This window comes from Canis lupus, chromosome 1, assembly GCF_011100685.1.
Source record: "Canis lupus familiaris isolate Mischka breed German Shepherd chromosome 1, alternate assembly UU_Cfam_GSD_1.0, whole genome shotgun sequence".
Lineage (NCBI taxonomy): Eukaryota > Metazoa > Chordata > Mammalia > Carnivora > Canidae > Canis > Canis lupus.
In genome coordinates this window covers 123,295,173-123,304,052 of record NC_049222.1, presented here as the reverse complement: position 1 = coordinate 123,304,052, position 8,880 = coordinate 123,295,173, and the positions used below count along the sequence as shown (strand labels likewise).

The 8,880-nt window shown below is 45.4% G+C and overlaps 1 non-coding gene across 1 annotated transcript; it reads right to left on the bottom strand.

The window, feature by feature from the left end:
* Positions 1–8,137: 8,137 nt before the first annotated feature.
* On the bottom strand, positions 8,138–8,206 carry MIR578 (microRNA mir-578). Its single transcript, NR_049503.1, has one exon. It is a non-coding gene; the product is annotated as a microRNA mir-578 (primary transcript).
* Positions 8,207–8,880: the final 674 nt, after the last annotated feature.

Below are 8,880 nucleotides of genomic sequence, written 5' to 3'. Positions count from 1 at the left end.
TCTAAGTACATTATAAAGACGGTGTCTAAATGACGTCTCTGAGGAAGGCTTTCTTATCGGCCCCCTTTTACAGGTCGGACAATGGAGGTGCAAAGAGGTGACGTAATATGGCCAAGACCACGCGGTAAATGGGGGAGACTAGATTTGAAGCCAGGTCATTCAGACTCCAGGGGTTATGCTCTTAATCATCACACTTTGGTTAACGAGTTGTTACAAGTTTGGTTCGTTAACAACAGGGCAGGGAAATATAAAGGCACGTAACTTGTAGTTTTAGCATTGCATTACATTTATTTATTATTTATTTATTTATTTATTTATTTATTTATTTATTTAATTTAAGTTTATTTTTACTGGAGTTTGATTTGCCAACATATCGCATAACACCCAGTGCTCATCCCATCAAGGGCCCCCCTCAGTGCCTGTCACCCAGTCACCCCCACTCCCCGCCCTCCTCCCCTTCCACCACCCCTAGTTCGTTTCCCAGAGTTAGGAGTCTCTCATGTTCTGTCTCCCTTTCTGATATTTCCCACTCATTTTTTCTCCTTTCCCCTTTATTCCCTTTCACTATTTTTTATATTCCCCAAACGAATGAGACCATATAATGTTTGTCCTTCTCTGATTGACTTATTTCACTCAGCATCATACCCTCCAGGTCCATCCACGTCGAAGCAAATGGTGGGTATTTGTCGTTTCCAATGAGGAATATTCCATTGTATCCATAGACCACATCTTCTCTATCCATCATCTTTCGATGGACACCGAGGCTCCTTCCACAGTTTGGCACTGCATTACTTAAAAGGAATCATTTGGTTCTAGAAAGCTCTCTGTCTATATTAATGATAGCAATAAATTAAATTAGGAGCTAAGCCTGGCATGATTTTTAAAGATAACTTACGAAATCTAAACCTTGATTTTTCTCATAGTTACTAACGGCTAAATTCAGACTCTCTTTAGAAGCCTCTCAGTTGGAAGGAAGGTTGACAAGAACATGTGTTTACATAGGACCTGAACCAAGCCTGTTTGAATTCAAAGAGAAGGCAGATATATTATCTTCTGTTCCCTAGTGCTGAAGTCCACCAGTGTCTCTGTTCCTCACTGGAGAGGGTATGGAACAAAACTGTTTAGACGTGAAAAAAAAATGTTGATTCCGAGAAAGAATTTGGTGGAAAGGGCCTTTGGTTGGGATTTGTGCACATAGAGCCGCTTCAAGATAGCAGGCCCTCCGAGTGCCCTGGAACCCCTTCATGGCCTCCATCCTCTGCAGCTGATAGTCCTGTGAGTGGCGGCGGGGGAGGCAATGACAAGAGACCAGGGCCTCTTGCAGCAAATCCACGTATGTCCCCTAAAGGGTGGTCTCCGGTGCCGAGGGCACCATACCACGCGCTGCAGAGTGGCCCTCAGCAAAATGAGCGGACGGCCCTTGTGGCAGGTGGGACCTGAAAGTTGGCCTTGAAGACAAACACAAGGTGGGCTGGTTCTCCTCGAATCAGCCATCTGGACTCTCCACGGAAATGCCCTGCCTGGTTGTCCAGTTCCGTGATCCTTCAGTAAAAGCAATTCTTTCTTTACAAGAAAACTACCAAACAGTGTGCAAGGAGGACTTTGGGCTCCATCAGCTCCCCTCAACGACCCTGCCGTGAGATGACCAGCTCGGGATGGCCCAGGATCTCCTGCACGCACAGAGTGACCTTGAGCTGTCAGTGGCTTCCAAATCTACAAGTTGATTCCTTAGTAATGCAAATTATGATGCCAACCAGACGGTCCTGCAGGGCAGCCGTTCTGCATGCAGCATCTCAGCAATCCAGGTTTTATCGTCCTTGGGGCACCGCTGTCTCAGAAGCTGGCTTCTAGCTCCCCACAGCAGGAAAGTTGGCAACCGCAGCGGGTAGATCAGTCCTTACTTAAATCCTTTGGTGTTTCTGCTTACAGCCCATTGGGCAGAGCTAATCCTACACCCTACACGCACATCAGTTGCTCCAAGGCTGGACAAGGTAGCACGTAGGAAATACCTTCACCATGTGTGGCCTACAGCAAAGGTTCCTTCCCACGGACCCAAAACATCAATTCAGAAACTAGTGCTGAGTTTTTAGAGAATTTTAGAAGATACTTAATTTGGCATTTTATATGTTAATGAAACTATACTTCCAATCACATTATGTCGTTTTCTATAATCCTGTGACTCCAGCATCAAATTTAAGATAAGGAATATATCTAAGCTACCTATCCATAAGCAATAAGATCATTAAAACTCTTTGGGCACTATTACTTAAAAGAAAGGAAAAAAATATGTGTCCAATTATTTTCAGCAGGGAAAATCTGCCAGGGCGTATAGCCTGGCATTTAATTGCTTTTTTTTTATTTTTTGCATTGGTGAATCATTTTGAGCTTATGATGATTTCAAAATAAATATTTTTCAAAGCCTCCAGGCATTCATTGTATAATGATCATTTGAAAGATTTCTTGGTTATAGGACTCTCAAAAGAATGAGGCTGTCCACAGCACCAGTTATTTCTATGTTAAAAAGATGAAATTGCTCATTAAGTGGTACAAGTCAATTTCTTTCATCAGCCTAACTGCCCATTTTAGCAAAGATTCAATCTCTGAGTTAAGCAAATGAGTATACATTTCAAAGTCAATAACTATACCCTATTTCCTTTAACGTGAACATCTTACACGTCTAACAACCAGTGTCAGCCTCTTGGCTGGGCCTTTTCCTGAGCAGCCTGAAGACCGAGTTTTATGATTGCTGTGCGGTTCGTGTCATTGTTCTCTCCAAGTAATGCATTTGCGAGTTTTAGCTGAGGTCCTGCTGGTCATGACATGCACATTTTTAAAAGAGCCAGATGCTTCTGAAAACATGGTGAGACCGAATAGTTCATTTAACAATATAATAAAAAGAAATGTTCATATTTCTGTTTGTGTATTTGTAATTTCCCCGAGGAGACTTGTTTCTTTCTGTAGTGAAATCAAGTCCAGTGTAATGAACAATATTAGGTCTACGGGGGTTGGCGGCCAATCTGAGGATGGAAGAGCCCAAGGACTTCCCTATTTCTTTTTTCCAAACTCTTGGAGCTAGAAGCTGGAGAGAAGAGAAGAGGGGTAGAGTTGAGGGAGTGGGGAGTGTGTAGAAAGAGGTGACCTTACAGATCATTTCAAATCCTATAATGAATGTAAAAAGTAATCAGAACGAGATAGTGGGAGATTCAATTCTTTAGAGGGAGATTCTAATTCATTTGTCCCTTACAGGAGCCAAAGAAAAAAGCCATTATTAATTTAGGCAATTAGAGAACTTTGAAAGCAATATCTAGTATGTCTCAAAAAAAAAAAAAAAAAAAAACCTATCCCAAGAGTGCAGCCCACAGCCTAGGAAAACTTAATTTTTAGAACATTTAGAATGAAGAAAGGTCATTTCTTAGATGTTCTCTACAGAAGACTGTAATTTTAAAGTGGGGATTTTAATGAGAAGTAGAGTTTTCATAAAAAGAGAGTAAACGCTTGAGTGAGTTTGAAATGAAATTAGAGGTTCAGGGACACCTGGGCTCAGCAGTTAAGTGTTTGCCTTCGGCTCAGGGCGTGATCCTGGAGTCCTAGGATCGAGTCCCACATCGGGGTCCCTGCATGGAACCTGATTCTCCCTCTGCCTGTGTCTCCGCCTCTCTCTCTCTCTTTCTCTGTCTTTCATGAATAAAAAATAAAAATAAAAATAAAATAAAATAAAATTGGAGGTTCATGTTCTGGCCACCATGGCATCTCCAAATGGATTGGAGAATCCAATACCACTTCCCGCTCCGCCACACTCCCACCCAAAAGTGCCAAGGCCTCGGTGCCCACATCTGCTTCTTCTTCTTTCCCAATGACATTAAACAAAACATTTTACTTCTTCCCTGCGTGGGCGGCCGAGGCTGCCTGAGATGATCCGTGGGCCATCCCTCCATGTGACTCATCAACACCTGGAGACTCCGTCTCAGGATCAGGGCAGAGACAGGGTGGCAAGCTGAGGCGTCCTCACAGAGCCGGCCCAGGGTGTGCAGTCACGGGGGACTTTTGATGAATCTTGCCCCTTCTGTGGTCCACGTGGACAGATTCAGGAGGAGTTTTGGACGTCCGGAGGGTGGTTCTCTAAACTTTGGAATCACCAGAGAGCTTTTTAAAAGGTGTCTGGGTCCCCTCTCCATAGAGTCTGATTTCACTGGCCTGGGCTCAAACTGGAGTGTTTAGATTTTTTTAAGCTCCCTAGATGATTTGCTCAGGGGTGAGAATGATGGTGTCACCTTCTGAGAAGGGATATTAGCAGAGGAAAGGCCCTTGACAGGAGCCTGGTGTGTAAGGGGTGAAGTAGTCAAGGGGGGCCTAGAGGATGAGCAGAAGGAAGCCTTTGAAATATGTTAGGATAAACACCAAATCCTTGAGGACCGTGGGAGGCCCAACCAGAGTATCGCACAGAGCAGTGTGGCCACCTCTTTGCTGCCACCTGAGTTGTTAAGTCAGGTAACAGAGGGGTCAGAAGTCCTTCATCTCTGTTTGAAGAACAAGCATTTACTTTCATTCATGGCCTTGACCACAGCCATGCCTCGCGCCACCCCCACCCCCACCCCCAGTGTCCTCCTTCCCCACCACAATGTCATGCTTCACTTAAAAACAAACAAACACCTTCTGTCTCCATCCTGGCACAGTTTCAGCATATTGAGCATTATAACATATGTCATCTGTTTCCTCAGCAGTCTAACATGGTCATGGCATTGATGGGATCGGGAATTTGGACAAATGAAAAACAGCCCGCCGTCAGGACAACCATCATGATATTTGATCTGCTGTCAGTAGACTCTACTGTGTGTTCTTTCTCTTCTCGTTTCTGGAAAATAAACACAGGCTGTAGGATTTCCAGCCACAAGCCCTTCTAAAACGTCAAAATGATGGAAACACCAATCTCCTTTGAATGTCCTATTCATCTGGCAAACACCAAGTAGATGTTAACCAGGTGAGAGGCCCGTTGGGTCTAGTAGGAAAATGTAGACACGGACGCTGCCAGCAAGAGGCTTCCAGCCTCACGTGAGAGACTAGGTTACGAAGCATTGAACAGCTTAGGGAATAGCTGCAGGAGGAACAAGAAAATTCACAAGGCAAGTGTGGTGCCTAAATCCATCCACGCACACGTGAGAAAACGCTTTGCCAGCATTAACTCCAAGGAGTCACTGTTGCTATCAATCGACCATTCCTGTCTTATCCTGTTCAGACCAAGGAGTCTCACGATGAGCTTTCCGAGTTCCTTAGGTCATTTCATTACCGGATGCTACTCTCTTTGGTTGAAAGAGAGATATCAGGGATCCCTGGGTGGCGCAGCGGTTTAGCGCCTGCCTTTGGCCCAGGGCGCGATCCTGGAGACCCGGGATCGAATCCCACGTCGGGCTTCCGGTGCATGGAGCCTGCTTCTCCCTCTGCCTGTGTCTCTGCCTCTCTCTCTCTCTCTGTGTGACTATCATAAATAAATAAAAATTAAAAAAAAAAAGAGAGATATCAAAGAGATATCATATCCTGCATTTTGTGCAACTTGCTGTCCAAGAACGACACCGGTTTTTCTCTAAGAAGGGCTAAGCTAAAGCCTTTCAGGCAACAATGCAACACAGCGTGGCCACTGCGTGGACCACAGAATCCAGGAATACTCAGACTCCCAACACCACCTGCAGTTCAGACCCGTTTCCTCCGCTCACTCATTTGTTCACTCAGCCAATATTCACTCAGCCATTGAGCAAAATAAAGCCAACACATTGGACCAGAATTTGAGCTTTAAGAACTCCCAATCTAATAGGAGAGGTGTGTCCGAGGAATACGGGAGCCTAGGTGATGCTTCCCAGAATGAGGGGTGGAACTCTGAGGCTAGATACACCTCTGTCTTTTCTAAAGAGCCCCTGAGACACCCTGACCCCCACCCCCCTGAGCCCAGATTACATCCTCAGACCTTCCCTGAAGTACGCAGACAAGGTTGCCCTACCTGGGGTGTTGTGCTTGACTCTGGCCCCGCCATGGGAGGATCAGTCTTGGTCTTGACCTTGGATCTGAGACTCACTAGGGAAGAACCCAAGAATAGCAGGGAACTAACCCACTGCTTGTTCTGCTCAACATTTCTTCCTTGTTCTGGGTCTACTCATTAATTAATTAATGAATTAATGAATTAATGAATGAATGAATTAATTAATTAATTCCTATGAACACTATTCAGTAGGCTGCCTCCAACGTCACAGGCCCGAAGTTTCCTTCATGCTTACTGCACACCCACTAACTTTTCCATTGTCTCAGGAAGAAAGATGGGCATGAAGATCTTCACTGTTACTTTTTGTCCTCAAGTACGTCTCACATTCTTTCCCTGATTTATCAGAAAGATAAGTTTTGTGTCACTATCAGAAATGGAACATGTTAACGCCCACAAAGTTCTAAAGTCTGAGAAGTCTGTTCTAAAATAGTGCCAAGTTTCTGCCCCATGCTACCCTAAGGAATGGAGAGAAAACAGGTCCACGTAGATATCAGGCAGTCCAGGCTGATCTGAAGGAGAAGGGTAGTGTGAAGTGAAAAATAAAAACTCACTCTTTATTTCCCACTCATTTCCTTCCTTTCTTAATATTTAGTCTTCTTTTTTTTTAAAGATTTTATTTATTTATTCATGAGAGGCAGAGACACAGGCCGAGGGAGAAGCAGGTTCCATGCAGGGAGCCCAATGTGGGACTTGATCCTGGGACCCCAGGGTCATGCCCTGGGCCGGAGGTGGTGCTAAACCCCTGAGCTTCCTGGGCTGCCCAATATCTAGTCTTCCTAAGGAGCAGTAAGAGGCTTAAGAGGAATAAAACCAGAACAATGAGCATGGATCACAAGGAGACAGTCTTATCCCCCCAAACTAGAAAGAGTTAATAATATAAGGCCATGATCTCATCGCCAGGGGCATGCAGGCAGATACTAGACAATAAATAGGTGATAAAAATAGAGAAGGAATTTAAGAAAGAGGAGGGCTTTAAGGAAGAGAAGAAAGATAATATTGCCAAGATGGATCCGTTATGTTTCAGGCACTCTTCCTGGCCTTTACACACTGTCCCACGATAGTGCTTAGGAAGATACTATTGCCTGCATTTTGTCTATGAAGCAATTATAGCCCAGAGAGGTTGAATAATGTAGCCAAAGCAGTAAACTGGTAAGCTTATGACTCCAAAATCTGTCCTCTTTCCATCTCAGCATTGCCTCCTTAGAGGGTCAGAACAGCGGGTTAGATTCATCTGTTCACTCAACGGATGTTGAGCGCCAAGCTATCATTCTGGTGCTGGAGATAGATACAAGAATGAAAAGCTACCTGGATCAGTATATGGGGTTCCAAGAATCTTAAAGGGCTCCCACTGCCTGTCCAACTAACGGCATAGATAGGAGACCCATGAACCAACACTTCTCCTCCTTCCACTCCCGCCTCCCCGTTTAGTCTGCTGCCTCCCTAGGTTGCCTCCAGCAGCACAGGGTTACCCAAAGGGCAAGCTGTGGCTTATCTCTCTGAGTCACCTCTCTCAGAGCAGTATTTCCCAAAGTGCAACACTTGGAACAGCAGGACCATGGATTGCTCTTTGGATTCAGAGGGTTCTCTGGTCCCGGGCATTTGGGACATCCATCACCGGAGGGTCTCAGTGAATGAAGAGTACAAGAGTAGAGTCCGGTCCTGCCAAGGCTGGAAGGGCATCACCAACAGGTCCTGAGGGGGCTTTGTTGCTCTGTTTAGGGCAAGAGCTTTGAAAGCTCCTGTGGATCACAGTAAGAAATTCATTTTACATTGCAACTCTATGTAAATACCACACACACACACACACACACGCACGCAACTGAAGCCAAAGTTTAATAAAACAATACTTACCTTCACTACGTAGAATACCCTCTGTTTCTAGTCTATTTTCTTTTAATGCTGGTCCATGACCTTCTAAAGCAACTTCTTTTTTTTTTTAATTAATTAATTTATTTATTTATGATAGTCACAGAGAGAGAGAGAGGCAGAGACATAGGCAGAGGGAGAAGCAGGCTCCATGCACCAGGAGCCTGATGTGGGATTCGATCCCGGGTCTCCAGGATCGCGCCCTGGGCCAAAGGCAGGCGCCAAACCGCTGCGCCACCCAGGGATCCCTAAAGCAACTTCTTGACTCCACACTATGAAAAACACCAATCTAGAGCACAAGAAGCTACTTGGGCTGACTGCTGGGTAAACTAGCCCCACTCTGAATCAGAGGGTCAAGAAAGAGGTCATGAAATTAGGAATCAAGAGGCTGAGGCTCCAATCCCAGCTTCACTGCTTTCTGGCTGTGTGGCCCAGGCCAGTGGCTTCTCCCCTGAGCAAAGGTGAAGGTCTAACTGTGTCAGGCCTGGCCGATACAGACCAGAAACATGGGAAATGGGAGGCACTAAAAAGATCTCAAGGAGGATTTAACAGAGGTTGTTTGCAGGGATGTGTGCAGGGCCAAAGCAAGAGAGCAAGGAGAGAGAGCTCACTAAATACCATGAGAGAGCCAGAGGAGAGACCACCCACAGGGCATAATCGCTGCCAATGGTGGTCAGGCTGGGAGGAAACCATGGCAATGATTCCCCAACCCCTTCTCATTCTTCTCCCCAATCTCCTACTAGTGCTTCTTATTGGCCAAAACCACCAAAACCCAGAGGGCAGGTAAGCCCATTGATGAAATCCTTACAAGTCAGCTTCCTGGAAGCTGAAGAGTGAAGAGCAAGAAGTGGATCAGGAGGGGAAAACATATTATTCATCAGCCAGAGCATTCCCGTCAAGATGGAGAAGAGCAATAATGGTTGACGCTACCAGCTGCCCCAGCTGCCATATGCAATTCAAGGGTTGGGTGAAGCTGCCATCCCTTT